The sequence below is a fragment of the Phyllobates terribilis genome, unplaced genomic scaffold, assembly GCF_046119375.1.
Source record: "Phyllobates terribilis strain yellow unplaced genomic scaffold, ASM4611937v1 Scaffold_40__1_contigs__length_11209783, whole genome shotgun sequence".
Lineage (NCBI taxonomy): Eukaryota > Metazoa > Chordata > Amphibia > Anura > Dendrobatidae > Phyllobates > Phyllobates terribilis.
In genome coordinates this window covers 3,447,517-3,462,783 of record NW_027362800.1, presented here as the reverse complement: position 1 = coordinate 3,462,783, position 15,267 = coordinate 3,447,517, and the positions used below count along the sequence as shown (strand labels likewise).

Genomic DNA, 15,267 nt, shown 5'->3' with positions numbered 1-15,267 from the left:
GCCAGATGACAAGCTCATTTTGGTTCAACTTCAGCAACTGTGCATTGCATTGCCATGTAATGTAATGTAATGCAATGCTATCTATCTAGCTCTCCCTCTATACTTCCTTTTGGATAAACAGACATATTAGGCAAGCATTTTGGAGCTTTCACCTAAATAACTACAGGTGGTGAGATAAGCTGCACAATATAATTGACCTTTCAGTATATTGTTGCACACACACCATCTATTTAGCAAATGCCCTTGTTATCAACAGCAGCCTTTTAAACTCACCTGAGCTAACAGGTATGTGAGCTGGTTACTCTGCTGCGCTTAAAATTTCTTTTTTGGTTTGCTACAATGCCTTTTCTGAAACGTTGTCTCCCTCTGCTGGAACACTGACTTCTTTCATTTAATGCCTGCAGACTATAAAAGAGAAACCAACCCAAAAAGTTTGGTTGATTAGTCTGTGGCATTCTTTTAAACTGTTGCTTATGGCGGTCTCTGTGAGCTTCTCAGTGACATTCAGCCATCCAGGTATCCCGCCTGCAGTAGACGGAATGTGGCAATGGAACGCTGGCTGCGCGTGTCATAATAGGCTCTGAGCCTTTATATACCTGCGCACAGCAGCAGCCACCTTCAGTCTGCTGCTGGACAGCCAGCAGCAGCAGCAGCAGGAGAGGTAATTAATCAGCAACCCTCCTGCTAAGGGTAGACAGCTGCTCGTTCCACCCCCCCCCCCGCCTTAATTGGTTCTCCTCCCTTCCAACGGTGTTGAGGCGGGTGGGAACAGCCGGGGGTTGAGGGTACTGTGCTAAAAGAGGTGGAGTTATGCAGATCTAAAACGCGTGGATTGCAGCAGCAGCAAGCCGAAAAGTGCAGGCATGTGAGGGATCTAGAGGTTGACAGCATGTCTTCTTAACGGGAGTCCAGGTGGCCATCTCCACAAATGGACTTTTCAGAATCCTTGGGTGGCACCGTAGTCGGAAACCAATTCTGGTTATCGCTTCTCGGCCTTTTGGCTAAGATCAAGTGTAGTATCTGTTCTTATCAGTTTAATATCTGATACGTCCCCTATCTGGGGACCATATATTAAATGGATTTTTAGAACAGGGAGATGGAAAAAGAGCTTGCTCTGTCCACTCCACGCATTGACCTGGTATTGCAGTATCTCCAGGACCGGTGCACCCCTTCTTTAATGCAGTTTCTAAAATCAGAAAGAATTGAATTCAATGCTTTTTGTTCATTTTGCTTGTTTGTCGGATTTTGGGATGGACTCTTTGGCTTTGCTTTTCTTCTCCTCATTGGATTTTTCATGTTAAAAGTTGCAGAAGCCAGATGACAAGCTCATTTTGGTTCAACTTCAGCAACTGTGCATTGCATTGCCATGTAATGTAATGTAATGCAATGCTATCTATCTAGCTCTCCCTCTATACTTCCTTTTGGATAAACAGACATATTAGGCAAGCATTTTGGAGCTTTCACCTAAATAACTACAGGTGGTGAGATAAGCTGCACAATATAATTGACCTTTCAGTATATTGTTGCACACACACCATCTATTTAGCAAATGCCCTTGTTATCAACAGCAGCCTTTTAAACTCACCTGAGCTAACAGGTATGTGAGCTGGTTACTCTGCTGCGCTTAAAATTTCTTTTTTGGTTTGCTACAATGCCTTTTCTGAAACGTTGTCTCCCTCTGCTGGAACACTGACTTCTTTCATTTAATGCCTGCAGACTATAAAAGAGAAACCAACCCAAAAAGTTTGGTTGATTAGTCTGTGGCATTCTTTTAAACTGTTGCTTATGGCGGTCTCTGTGAGCTTCTCAGTGACATTCAGCCATCCAGGTATCCCGCCTGCAGTAGACGGAATGTGGCAATGGAACGCTGGCTGCGCGTGTCATAATAGGCTCTGAGCCTTTATATACCTGCGCACAGCAGCAGCCACCTTCAGTCTGCTGCTGGACAGCCAGCAGCAGCAGCAGCAGGAGAGGTAATTAATCAGCAACCCTCCTGCTAAGGGTAGACAGCTGCTCGTTCCACCCCCCCCCCCCGCCTTAATTGGTTCTCCTCCCTTCCAACGGTGTTGAGGCGGGTGGGAACAGCCGGGGGTTGAGGGTACTGTGCTAAAAGAGGTGGAGTTATGCAGATCTAAAACGCGTGGATTGCAGCAGCAGCAAGCCAAAAAGTGCAGGCATGTGAGGGATCTAGAGGTTGACAGCATGTCTTCTTAACGGGAGTCCAGGTGGCCATCTCCACAAATGGACTTTTCAGAATCCTTGGGTGGCACCGTAGTCGGAAACCAATTCTGGTTATCGCTTCTCGGCCTTTTGGCTAAGATCAAGTGTAGTATCTGTTCTTATCAGTTTAATATCTGATACGTCCCCTATCTGGGGACCATATATTAAATGGATTTTTAGAACAGGGAGATGGAAAAAGAGCTTGCTCTGTCCACTCCACGCATTGACCTGGTATTGCAGTATCTCCAGGACCGGTGCACCCCTTCTTTAATGCAGTTTCTAAAATCAGAAAGAATTGAATTCAATGCTTTTTGTTCATTTTGCTTGTTTGTCGGATTTTGGGATGGACTCTTTGGCTTTGCTTTTCTTCTCCTCATTGGATTTTTCATGTTAAAAGTTGCAGAAGCCAGATGACAAGCTCATTTTGGTTCAACTTCAGCAACTGTGCATTGCATTGCCATGTAATGTAATGTAATGCAATGCTATCTATCTAGCTCTCCCTCTATACTTCCTTTTGGATAAACAGACATATTAGGCAAGCATTTTGGAGCTTTCACCTAAATAACTACAGGTGGTGAGATAAGCTGCACAATATAATTGACCTTTCAGTATATTGTTGCACACACACCATCTATTTAGCAAATGCCCTTGTTATCAACAGCAGCCTTTTAAACTCACCTGAGCTAACAGGTATGTGAGCTGGTTACTCTGCTGCGCTTAAAATTTCTTTTTTGGTTTGCTACAATGCCTTTTCTGAAACGTTGTCTCCCTCTGCTGGAACACTGACTTCTTTCATTTAATGCCTGCAGACTATAAAAGAGAAACCAACCCAAAAAGTTTGGTTGATTAGTCTGTGGCATTCTTTTAAACTGTTGCTTATGGCGGTCTCTGTGAGCTTCTCAGTGACATTCAGCCATCCAGGTATCCCGCCTGCAGTAGACGGAATGTGGCAATGGAACGCTGGCTGCGCGTGTCATAATAGGCTCTGAGCCTTTATATACCTGCGCACAGCAGCAGCCACCTTCAGTCTGCTGCTGGACAGCCAGCAGCAGCAGCAGCAGGAGAGGTAATTAATCAGCAACCCTCCTGCTAAGGGTAGACAGCTGCTCGTTCCACCCCCCCCCGCCTTAATTGGTTCTCCTCCCTTCCAACGGTGTTGAGGCGGGTGGGAACAGCCGGGGGTTGAGGGTACTGTGCTAAAAGAGGTGGAGTTATGCAGATCTAAAACGCGTGGATTGCAGCAGCAGCAAGCCAAAAAGTGCAGGCATGTGAGGGATCTAGAGGTTGACAGCATGTCTTCTTAACGGGAGTCCAGGTGGCCATCTCCACAAATGGACTTTTCAGAATCCTTGGGTGGCACCGTAGTCGGAAACCAATTCTGGTTATCGCTTCTCGGCCTTTTGGCTAAGATCAAGTGCAGTATCTGTTCTTATCAGTTTAATATCTGATACGTCCCCTATCTGGGGACCATATATTAAATGGATTTTTAGAACAGGGAGATGGAAAAAGAGCTTGCTCTGTCCACTCCACGCATTGACCTGGTATTGCAGTATCTCCAGGACCGGTGCACCCCTTCTTTAATGCAGTTTCTAAAATCAGAAAGAATTGAATTCAATGCTTTTTGTTCATTTTGCTTGTTTGTCGGATTTTGGGATGGACTCTTTGGCTTTGCTTTTCTTCTCCTCATTGGATTTTTCATGTTAAAAGTTGCAGAAGCCAGATGACAAGCTCATTTTGGTTCAACTTCAGCAACTGTGCATTGCATTGCCATGTAATGTAATGTAATGCAATGCTATCTATCTAGCTCTCCCTCTATACTTCCTTTTGGATAAACAGACATATTAGGCAAGCATTTTGGAGCTTTCACCTAAATAACTACAGGTGGTGAGATAAGCTGCACAATATAATTGACCTTTCAGTATATTGTTGCACACACACCATCTATTTAGCAAATGCCCTTGTTATCAACAGCAGCCTTTTAAACTCACCTGAGCTAACAGGTATGTGAGCTGGTTACTCTGCTGCGCTTAAAATTTATTTTTTGGTTTGCTACAATGCCTTTTCTGAAACGTTGTCTCCCTCTGCTGGAACACTGACTTCTTTCATTTAATGCCTGCAGACTATAAAAGAGAAACCAACCCAAAAAGTTTGGTTGATTAGTCTGTGGCATTCTTTTAAACTGTTGCTTATGGCGGTCTCTGTGAGCTTCTCAGTGACATTCAGCCATCCAGGTATCCCGCCTGCAGTAGACGGAATGTGGCAATGGAACGCTGGCTGCGCGTGTCATAATAGGCTCTGAGCCTTTATATACCTGCGCACAGCAGCAGCCACCTTCAGTCTGCTGCTGGACAGCCAGCAGCAGCAGCAGCAGGAGAGGTAATTAATCAGCAACCCTCCTGCTAAGGGTAGACAGCTGCTCGTTCCACCCCCCCCCGCCTTAATTGGTTCTCCTCCCTTCCAACGGTGTTGAGGCGGGTGGGAACAGCCGGGGGTTGAGGGTACTGTGCTAAAAGAGGTGGAGTTATGCAGATCTAAAACGCGTGGATTGCAGCAGCAGCAAGCCAAAAAGTGCAGGCATGTGAGGGATCTAGAGGTTGACAGCATGTCTTCTTAACGGGAGTCCAGGTGGCCATCTCCACAAATGGACTTTTCAGAATCCTTGGGTGGCACCGTAGTCGGAAACCAATTCTGGTTATCGCTTCTCGGCCTTTTGGCTAAGATCAAGTGCAGTATCTGTTCTTATCAGTTTAATATCTGATACGTCCCCTATCTGGGGACCATATATTAAATGGATTTTTAGAACAGGGAGATGGAAAAAGAGCTTGCTCTGTCCACTCCACGCATTGACCTGGTATTGCAGTATCTCCAGGACCGGTGCACCCCTTCTTTAATGCAGTTTCTAAAATCAGAAAGAATTGAATTCAATGCTTTTTGTTCATTTTGCTTGTTTGTCGGATTTTGGGATGGACTCTTTGGCTTTGCTTTTCTTCTCCTCATTGGATTTTTCATGTTAAAAGTTGCAGAAGCCAGATGACAAGCTCATTTTGGTTCAACTTCAGCAACTGTGCATTGCATTGCCATGTAATGTAATGTAATGCAATGCTATCTATCTAGCTCTCCCTCTGTACTTCCTTTTGGATAAACAGACATATTAGGCAAGCATTTTGGAGCTTTCACCTAAATAACTACAGGTGGTGAGATAAGCTGCACAATATAATTGACCTTTCAGTAAATTGTTGCACACACACCATCTATTTAGCAAATGCCCTTGTTATCAACAGCAGCCTTTTAAACTCACCTGAGCTAACAGGTATGTGAGCTGGTTACTCTGCTGCGCTTAAAATTTCTTTTTTGGTTTGCTACAATGCCTTTTCTGAAACGTTGTCTCCCTCTGCTGGAACACTGACTTCTTTCATTTAATGCCTGCAGACTATAAAAGAGAAACCAACCCAAAAAGTTTGGTTGATTAGTCTGTGGCATTCTTTTAAACTGTTGCTTATGGCGGTCTCTGTGAGCTTCTCAGTGACATTCAGCCATCCAGGTATCCCGCCTGCAGTAGACGGAATGTGGCAATGGAACGCTGGCTGCGCGTGTCATAATAGGCTCTGAGCCTTTATATACCTGCGCACAGCAGCAGCCACCTTCAGTCTGCTGCTGGACAGCCAGCAGCAGCAGCAGCAGGAGAGGTAATTAATCAGCAACCCTCCTGCTAAGGGTAGACAGCTGCTCGTTCCACCCCCCCCCCGCCTTAATTGGTTCTCCTCCCTTCCAACGGTGTTGAGGCGGGTGGGAACAACCGGGGGTTGAGGGTACTGTGCTAAAAGAGGTGGAGTTATGCAGATCTAAAACGCGTGGATTGCAGCAGCAGCAAGCCAAAAAGTGCAGGCATGTGAGGGATCTAGAGGTTGACAGCATGTCTTCTTAACGGGAGTCCAGGTGGCCATCTCCACAAATGGACTTTTCAGAATCCTTGGGTGGCACCGTAGTCGGAAACCAATTCTGGTTATCGCTTCTCGGCCTTTTGGCTAAGATCAAGTGTAGTATCTGTTCTTATCAGTTTAATATCTGATACGTCCCCTATCTGGGGACCATATATAAAATGGATTTTTAGAACAGGGAGATGGAAAAAGAGCTTGCTCTGTCCACTCCACGCATTGACCTGGTATTGCAGTATCTCCAGGACCGGTGCACCCCTTCTTTAATGCAGTTTCTAAAATCAGAAAGAATTGAATTCAATGCTTTTTGTTCATTTTGCTTGTTTGTCGGATTTTGGGATGGACTCTTTGGCTTTGCTTTTCTTCTCCTCATTGGATTTTTCATGTTAAAAGTTGCAGAAGCCAGATGACAAGCTCATTTTGGTTCAACTTCAGCAACTGTGCATTGCATTGCCATGTAATGTAATGTAATGCAATGCTATCTATCTAGCTCTCCCTCTATACTTCCTTTTGGATAAACAGACATATTAGGCAAGCATTTTGGAGCTTTCACCTAAATAACTACAGGTGGTGAGATAAGCTGCACAATATAATTGACCTTTCAGTATATTGTTGCACACACACCATCTATTTAGCAAATGCCCTTGTTATCAACAGCAGCCTTTTAAACTCACCTGAGCTAACAGGTATGTGAGCTGGTTACTCTGCTGCGCTTAAAATTTCTTTTTTGGTTTGCTACAATGCCTTTTCTGAAACGTTGTCTCCCTCTGCTGGAACACTGACTTCTTTCATTTAATGCCTGCAGACTATAAAAGAGAAACCAACCCAAAAAGTTTGGTTGATTAGTCTGTGGCATTCTTTTAAACTGTTGCTTATGGCGGTCTCTGTGAGCTTCTCAGTGACATTCAGCCATCCAGGTATCCCGCCTGCAGTAGACGGAATGTGGCAATGGAACGCTGGCTGCGCGTGTCATAATAGGCTCTGAGCCTTTATATACCTGCGCACAGCAGCAGCCACCTTCAGTCTGCTGCTGGACAGCCAGCAGCAGCAGCAGCAGGAGAGGTAATTAATCAGCAACCCTCCTGCTAAGGGTAGACAGCTGCTCGTTCCACCCCCCCCCCGCCTTAATTGGTTCTCCTCCCTTCCAACGGTGTTGAGGCGGGTGGGAACAGCCGGGGGTTGAGGGTACTGTGCTAAAAGAGGTGGAGTTATGCAGATCTAAAATGCGTGGATTGCAGCAACAGCAAGCCGAAAAGTGCAGGCATGTGAGGGATCTAGAGGTTGACAGCATGTCTTCTTAACGGGAGTCCAGGTGGCCATCTCCACAAATGGACTTTTCAGAATCCTTGGGTGGCACCGTAGTCGGAAACCAATTCTGGTTATCGCTTCTCGGCCTTTTGGCTAAGATCAAGTGTAGTATCTTTTGAAAAGGCAGTTTTGTCCTTGGGCTGCCCTAGTAAATTGATGCATATTACACACTGGTTTGGTGCACTTGTTAGTACGCCAGGTGGCTCATAGAGTTATCTGATGGAAAACATGGCCCTCCAGGATCGAAGTCACTAGGCTGGGTAAGTGTGAGGGCTTTGGAGCAATGTGCCCCAGGAGTAGGCGCCCTGGTGGGAGTCCAAGCTTACTGGGACTGGGAACCCCAGAAAGACTTGGCTTCGTAGCACGCCGCACCTTTGCCAATCATACTTTCTGAGCAACCCCCCCTATTCCTGGCCTCCGGGCTAGGAAAGGGAATTTTTATAAACCCGGTCGGAGGTCCGGTCAGCTTTGGGCTGAGAAACCAACACAGGCTCCAGCTCCACTAGTGTGGCAGCCTAGATGGAAGCTGGGAGCACGAAAACGGCTCTTCTCCGGCTTCGGCTAGGGAGAGCATCGGAGATCCCTGACCCTCGCTGTGGCCTTCTGGCTCGGAGGGATGGGGATGGTTTATTGGGAACCCTCTCCTCCGGGAAGGGTCCACATGAATCCTCGCCTCGTGCGCTGTTTTGGTGTGACTTCGGTCACATTTTTCAGTGCCTTGGATGCAGCTTCAATCAAAAAATCTGTTCTTATCAGTTTAATATCTGATACGTCCCCTATCTGGGGACCATATATTAAATGGATTTTTAGAACAGGGAGATGGAAAAAGAGCTTGCTCTGTCCACTCCACGCATTGACCTGGTATTGCAGTATCTCCAGGACCGGTGCACCCCTTCTTTAATGCAGTTTCTAAAATCAGAAAGAATTGAATTCAATGCTTTTTGTTCATTTTGCTTGTTTGTCGGATTTTGGGATGGACTCTTTGGCTTTGCTTTTCTTCTCCTCATTGGATTTTTCATGTTAAAAGTTGCAGAAGCCAGATGACAAGCTCATTTTGGTTCAACTTCAGCAACTGTGCATTGCATTGCCATGTAATGTAATGTAATGCAATGCTATCTATCTAGCTCTCCCTCTATACTTCCTTTTGGATAAACAGACATATTAGGCAAGCATTTTGGAGCTTTCACCTAAATAACTACAGGTGGTGAGATAAGCTGCACAATATAATTGACCTTTCAGTATATTGTTGCACACACACCATCTATTTAGCAAATGCCCTTGTTATCAACAGCAGCCTTTTAAACTCACCTGAGCTAACAGGTATGTGAGCTGGTTACTCTGCTGCGCTTAAAATTTCTTTTTTGGTTTGCTACAATGCCTTTTCTGAAACGTTGTCTCCCTCTGCTGGAACACTGACTTCTTTCATTTAATGCCTGCAGACTATAAAAGAGAAACCAACCCAAAAAGTTTGGTTGATTAGTCTGTGGCATTCTTTTAAACTGTTGCTTATGGCGGTCTCTGTGAGCTTCTCAGTGACATTCAGCCATCCAGGTATCCCGCCTGCAGTAGACGGAATGTGGCAATGGAACGCTGGCTGCGCGTGTCATAATAGGCTCTGAGCCTTTATATACCTGCGCACAGCAGCAGCCACCTTCAGTCTGCTGCTGGACAGCCAGCAGCAGCAGCAGCAGGAGAGGTAATTAATCAGCAACCCTCCTGCTAAGGGTAGACAGCTGCTCGTTCCACCCCCCCCCCCCCGCCTTAATTGGTTCTCCTCCCTTCCAACGGTGTTGAGGCGGGTGGGAACAGCCGGGGGTTGAGGGTACTGTGCTAAAAGAGGTGGAGTTATGCAGATCTAAAACGCGTGGATTGCAGCAGCAGCAAGCCGAAAAGTGCAGGCATGTGAGGGATCTAGAGGTTGACAGCATGTCTTCTTAACGGGAGTCCAGGTGGCCATCTCCACAAATGGACTTTTCAGAATCCTTGGGTGGCACCGTAGTCGGAAACCAATTCTGGTTATCGCTTCTCGGCCTTTTGGCTAAGATCAAGTGTAGTATCTGTTCTTATCAGTTTAATATCTGATACGTCCCCTATCTGGGGACCATATATTAAATGGATTTTTAGAACAGGGAGATGGAAAAAGAGCTTGCTCTGTCCACTCCACGCATTGACCTGGTATTGCAGTATCTCCAGGACCGGTGCACCCCTTCTTTAATGCAGTTTCTAAAATCAGAAAGAATTGAATTCAATGCTTTTTGTTCATTTTGCTTGTTTGTCGGATTTTGGGATGGACTCTTTGGCTTTGCTTTTCTTCTCCTCATTGGATTTTTCATGTTAAAAGTTGCAGAAGCCAGATGACAAGCTCATTTTGGTTCAACTTCAGCAACTGTGCATTGCATTGCCATGTAATGTAATGTAATGCAATGCTATCTATCTAGCTCTCCCTCTATACTTCCTTTTGGATAAACAGACATATTAGGCAAGCATTTTGGAGCTTTCACCTAAATAACTACAGGTGGTGAGATAAGCTGCACAATATAATTGACCTTTCAGTATATTGTTGCACACACACCATCTATTTAGCAAATGCCCTTGTTATCAACAGCAGCCTTTTAAACTCACCTGAGCTAACAGGTATGTGAGCTGGTTACTCTGCTGCGCTTAAAATTTCTTTTTTGGTTTGCTACAATGCCTTTTCTGAAACGTTGTCTCCCTCTGCTGGAACACTGACTTCTTTCATTTAATGCCTGCAGACTATAAAAGAGAAACCAACCCAAAAAGTTTGGTTGATTAGTCTGTGGCATTCTTTTAAACTGTTGCTTATGGCGGTCTCTGTGAGCTTCTCAGTGACATTCAGCCATCCAGGTATCCCGCCTGCAGTAGACGGAATGTGGCAATGGAACGCTGGCTGCGCGTGTCATAATAGGCTCTGAGCCTTTATATACCTGCGCACAGCAGCAGCCACCTTCAGTCTGCTGCTGGACAGCCAGCAGCAGCAGCAGCAGGAGAGGTAATTAATCAGCAACCCTCCTGCTAAGGGTAGACAGCTGCTCGTTCCACCCCCCCCCCCCCCGCCTTAATTGGTTCTCCTCCCTTCCAACGGTGTTGAGGCGGGTGGGAACAGCCGGGGGTTGAGGGTACTGTGCTAAAAGAGGTGGAGTTATGCAGATCTAAAACGCGTGGATTGCAGCAGCAGCAAGCCGAAAAGTGCAGGCATGTGAGGGATCTAGAGGTTGACAGCATGTCTTCTTAACGGGAGTCCAGGTGGCCATCTCCACAAATGGACTTTTCAGAATCCTTGGGTGGCACCGTAGTCGGAAACCAATTCTGGTTATCGCTTCTCGGCCTTTTGGCTAAGATCAAGTGTAGTATCTGTTCTTATCAGTTTAATATCTGATACGTCCCCTATCTGGGGACCATATATTAAATGGATTTTTAGAACAGGGAGATGGAAAAAGAGCTTGCTCTGTCCACTCCACGCATTGACCTGGTATTGCAGTATCTCCAGGACCGGTGCACCCCTTCTTTAATGCAGTTTCTAAAATCAGAAAGAATTGAATTCAATGCTTTTTGTTCATTTTGCTTGTTTGTCGGATTTTGGGATGGACTCTTTGGCTTTGCTTTTCTTCTCCTCATTGGATTTTTCATGTTAAAAGTTGCAGAAGCCAGATGACAAGCTCATTTTGGTTCAACTTCAGCAACTGTGCATTGCATTGCCATGTAATGTAATGTAATGCAATGCTATCTATCTAGCTCTCCCTCTATACTTCCTTTTGGATAAACAGACATATTAGGCAAGCATTTTGGAGCTTTCACCTAAATAACTACAGGTGGTGAGATAAGCTGCACAATATAATTGACCTTTCAGTATATTGTTGCACACACACCATCTATTTAGCAAATGCCCTTGTTATCAACAGCAGCCTTTAAACTCACCTGAGCTAACAGGTATGTGAGCTGGTTACTCTGCTGCGCTTAAAATTTCTTTTTTGGTTTGCTACAATGCCTTTTCTGAAACGTTGTCTCCCTCTGCTGGAACACTGACTTCTTTCATTTAATGCCTGCAGACTATAAAAGAGAAACCAGCCCAAAAAGTTTGGTTGATTAGTCTGTGGCATTCTTTTAAACTGTTGCTTATGGCGGTCTCTGTGAGCTTCTCAGTGACATTCAGCCATCCAGGTATCCCGCCTGCAGTAGACGGAATGTGGCAATGGAACGCTGACTGCGCGTGTCATAATAGGCTCTGAGCCTTTATATACCTGCGCACAGCAGCAGCCACCTTCAGTCTGCTGCTGGACAGCCAGCAGCAGCAGCAGCAGGAGAGGTAATTAATCAGCAACCCTCCTGCTAAGGGTAGACAGCTGCTCGTTCCACTCCCCCCCCCCCCGCCTTAATTGGTTCTCCTCCCTTCCAACGGTGTTGAGGCGGGTGGGAACAGCCGGGGGTTGAGGGTACTGTGCTAAAAGAGGTGGAGTTATGCAGATCTAAAACGCGTGGATTGCAGCAGCAGCAAGCCGAAAAGTGCAGGCATGTGAGGGATCTAGAGGTTGACAGCATGTCTTCTTAACGGGAGTCCAGGTGGCCATCTCCACAAATGGACTTTTCAGAATCCTTGGGTGGCACCGTAGTCGGAAACCAATTCTGGTTATCGCTTCTCGGCCTTTTGGCTAAGATCAAGTGTAGTATCTGTTCTTATCAGTTTAATATCTGATACGTCCCCTATCTGGGGACCATATATTAAATGGATTTTTAGAACAGGGAGATGGAAAAAGAGCTTGCTCTGTCCACTCCACGCATTGACCTGGTATTGCAGTATCTCCAGGACCGGTGCACCCCTTCTTTAATGCAGTTTCTAAAATCAGAAAGAATTGAATTCAATGCTTTTTGTTCATTTTGCTTGTTTGTCGGATTTTGGGATGGACTCTTTGGCTTTGCTTTTCTTCTCCTCATTGGATTTTTCATGTTAAAAGTTGCAGAAGCCAGATGACAAGCTCATTTTGGTTCAACTTCAGCAACTGTGCATTGCATTGCCATGTAATGTAATGTAATGCAATGCTATCTATCTAGCTCTCCCTCTATACTTCCTTTTGGATAAACAGACATATTAGGCAAGCATTTTGGAGCTTTCACCTAAATAACTACAGGTGGTGAGATAAGCTGCACAATATAATTGACCTTTCAGTATATTGTTGCACACACACCATCTATTTAGCAAATGCCCTTGTTATCAACAGCAGCCTTTTAAACTCACCTGAGCTAACAGGTATGTGAGCTGGTTACTCTGCTGCGCTTAAAATTTATTTTTTGGTTTGCTACAATGCCTTTTCTGAAACGTTGTCTCCCTCTGCTGGAACACTGACTTCTTTCATTTAATGCCTGCAGACTATAAAAGAGAAACCAACCCAAAAAGTTTGGTTGATTAGTCTGTGGCATTCTTTTAAACTGTTGCTTATGGCGGTCTCTGTGAGCTTCTCAGTGACATTCAGCCATCCAGGTATCCCGCCTGCAGTAGACGGAATGTGGCAATGGAACGCTGGCTGCGCGTGTCATAATAGGCTCTGAGCCTTTATATACCTGCGCACAGCAGCAGCCACCTTCAGTCTGCTGCTGGACAGCCAGCAGCAGCAGCAGCAGGAGAGGTAATTAATCAGCAACCCTCCTGCTAAGGGTAGACAGCTGCTCGTTCCACCCCCCCCCCCGCCTTAATTGGTTCTCCTCCCTTCCAACGGTGTTGAGGCGGGTGGGAACAGCCGGGGGTTGAGGGTACTGTGCTAAAAGAGGTGGAGTTATGCAGATCTAAAACGCGTGGATTGCAGCAGCAGCAAGCCGAAAAGTGCAGGCATGTGAGGGATCTAGAGGTTGACAGCATGTCTTCTTAACGGGAGTCCAGGTGGCCATCTCCACAAATGGACTTTTCAGAATCCTTGGGTGGCACCGTAGTCGGAAACCAATTCTGGTTATCGCTTCTCGGCCTTTTGGCTAAGATCAAGTGTAGTATCTGTTCTTATCAGTTTAATATCTGATACGTCCCCTATCTGGGGACCATATATTAAATGGATTTTTAGAACAGGGAGATGGAAAAAGAGCTTGCTCTGTCCACTCCACGCATTGACCTGGTATTGCAGTATCTCCAGGACCGGTGCACCCCTTCTTTAATGCAGTTTCTAAAATCAGAAAGAATTGAATTCAATGCTTTTTGTTCATTTTGCTTGTTTGTCGGATTTTGGGATGGACTCTTTGGCTTTGCTTTTCTTCTCCTCATTGGATTTTTCATGTTAAAAGTTGCAGAAGCCAGATGACAAGCTCATTTTGGTTCAACTTCAGCAACTGTGCATTGCATTGCCATGTAATGTAATGTAATGCAATGCTATCTATCTAGCTCTCCCTCTATACTTCCTTTTGGATAAACAGACATATTAGGCAAGCATTTTGGAGCTTTCACCTAAATAACTACAGGTGGTGAGATAAGCTGCACAATATAATTGACCTTTCAGTATATTGTTGCACACACACCATCTATTTAGCAAATGCCCTTGTTATCAACAGCAGCCTTTTAAACTCACCTGAGCTAACAGGTATGTGAGCTGGTTACTCTGCTGCGCTTAAAATTTCTTTTTTGGTTTGCTACAATGCCTTTTCTGAAACGTTGTCTCCCTCTGCTGGAGCACTGACTTCTTTCATTTAATGCCTGCAGACTATAAAAGAGAAACCAACCCAAAAAGTTTGGTTGATTAGTCTGTGGCATTCTTTTAAACTGTTGCTTATGGCGGTTTCTGTGAGCTTCTCAGTGACATTCAGCCATCCAGGTATCCCGCCTGCAGTAGACGGAATGTGGCAATGGAACGCTGGCTGCGCGTGTCATAATAGGCTCTGAGCCTTTATATACCTGCGCACAGCAGCAGCCACCTTCAGTCTGCTGCTGGACAGCCAGCAGCAGCAGCAGCAGGAGAGGTAATTAATCAGCAACCCTCCTGCTAAGGGTAGACAGCTGCTCGTTCCACACCCCCCCCGCCTTAATTGGTTCTCCTCCCTTCCAACGGTGTTGAGGCGGGTGGGAACAGCCGGGGGTTGAGGGTACTGTGCTAAAAGAGGTGGAGTTATGCAGATCTAAAACGCGTGGATTGCAGCAGCAGCAAGCCGAAAAGTGCAGGCATGTGAGGGATCTAGAGGTTGACAGCATGTCTTCTTAACGGGAGTCCAGGTGGCCATCTCCACAAATGGACTTTTCAGAATCCTTGGGTGGCACCGTAGTCGGAAACCAATTCTGGTTATCGCTTCTCGGCCTTTTGGCTAAGATCAAGTGTAGTATCTGTTCTTATCAGTTTAATATCTGATACGTCCCCTATCTGGGGACCATATATTAAATGGATTTTTAGAACAGGGAGATGGAAAAAGAGCTTGCTCTGTCCACTCCACGCATTGACCTGGTATTGCAGTATCTCCAGGACCGGTGCACCCCTTCTTTAATGCAGTTTCTAAAATCAGAAAGAATTGAATTCAATGCTTTTTGTTCATTTTGCTTGTTTGTCAGATTTTGGGATGGACTCTTTGGCTTTGCTTTTCTTCTCCTCATTGGATTTTTCATGTTAAAAGTTGCAGAAGCCAGATGACAAGCTCATTTTGGTTCAACTTCAGCAACTGTGCATTGCATTGCCATGTAATGTAATGTAATGCAATGCTATCTATCTAGCTCTCCCTCTATACTTCCTTTTGGATAAACAGACATATTAGGCAAGCATTTTGGAGCTTTCACCTAAATAACTACAGGTGGTGAGATAAGCTGCACAATATAATTGACCTTTCA

General features: G+C 45.4%; 11 non-coding genes and 1 pseudogene across 11 annotated transcripts; all 12 read left to right on the top strand.

Annotated features, from left to right (window-relative positions):
• Positions 1-981: 981 nt before the first annotated feature.
• Positions 982-1,172, top strand: LOC141186829 (U2 spliceosomal RNA). Its single transcript, XR_012261071.1, has one exon. It is a non-coding gene; the product is annotated as a U2 spliceosomal RNA (small nuclear RNA).
• Positions 1,173-2,294: 1,122 nt separating this feature from the next.
• LOC141186828 (U2 spliceosomal RNA) lies at positions 2,295-2,485 on the top strand. The gene has a single exon (XR_012261070.1). It is a non-coding gene; the product is annotated as a U2 spliceosomal RNA (small nuclear RNA).
• Positions 2,486-3,604: 1,119 nt separating this feature from the next.
• On the top strand, positions 3,605-3,795 carry LOC141184854 (U2 spliceosomal RNA). Its single transcript, XR_012259570.1, has one exon. It is a non-coding gene; the product is annotated as a U2 spliceosomal RNA (small nuclear RNA).
• Positions 3,796-4,914: 1,119 nt separating this feature from the next.
• On the top strand, positions 4,915-5,105 carry LOC141184853 (U2 spliceosomal RNA). Its single transcript, XR_012259569.1, has one exon. It is a non-coding gene; the product is annotated as a U2 spliceosomal RNA (small nuclear RNA).
• A 1,120-nt stretch (positions 5,106-6,225) lies between these two features.
• Positions 6,226-6,416, top strand: LOC141184380 (U2 spliceosomal RNA). Its single transcript, XR_012259141.1, has one exon. It is a non-coding gene; the product is annotated as a U2 spliceosomal RNA (small nuclear RNA).
• A 1,120-nt stretch (positions 6,417-7,536) lies between these two features.
• On the top strand, positions 7,537-7,652 carry LOC141186109 (U2 spliceosomal RNA; annotated as a pseudogene).
• A 524-nt stretch (positions 7,653-8,176) lies between these two features.
• LOC141185634 (U2 spliceosomal RNA) lies at positions 8,177-8,358 on the top strand. Its single transcript, XR_012260276.1, has one exon. It is a non-coding gene; the product is annotated as a U2 spliceosomal RNA (small nuclear RNA).
• Positions 8,359-9,481: 1,123 nt separating this feature from the next.
• Positions 9,482-9,672, top strand: LOC141186827 (U2 spliceosomal RNA). Its single transcript, XR_012261069.1, has one exon. It is a non-coding gene; the product is annotated as a U2 spliceosomal RNA (small nuclear RNA).
• Positions 9,673-10,796: 1,124 nt separating this feature from the next.
• LOC141186826 (U2 spliceosomal RNA) lies at positions 10,797-10,987 on the top strand. The gene has a single exon (XR_012261068.1). It is a non-coding gene; the product is annotated as a U2 spliceosomal RNA (small nuclear RNA).
• Positions 10,988-12,110: 1,123 nt separating this feature from the next.
• LOC141186824 (U2 spliceosomal RNA) lies at positions 12,111-12,301 on the top strand. Its single transcript, XR_012261066.1, has one exon. It is a non-coding gene; the product is annotated as a U2 spliceosomal RNA (small nuclear RNA).
• A 1,121-nt stretch (positions 12,302-13,422) lies between these two features.
• Positions 13,423-13,613, top strand: LOC141186822 (U2 spliceosomal RNA). The gene has a single exon (XR_012261065.1). It is a non-coding gene; the product is annotated as a U2 spliceosomal RNA (small nuclear RNA).
• Positions 13,614-14,733: 1,120 nt separating this feature from the next.
• LOC141186821 (U2 spliceosomal RNA) lies at positions 14,734-14,924 on the top strand. Its single transcript, XR_012261064.1, has one exon. It is a non-coding gene; the product is annotated as a U2 spliceosomal RNA (small nuclear RNA).
• Positions 14,925-15,267: the final 343 nt, after the last annotated feature.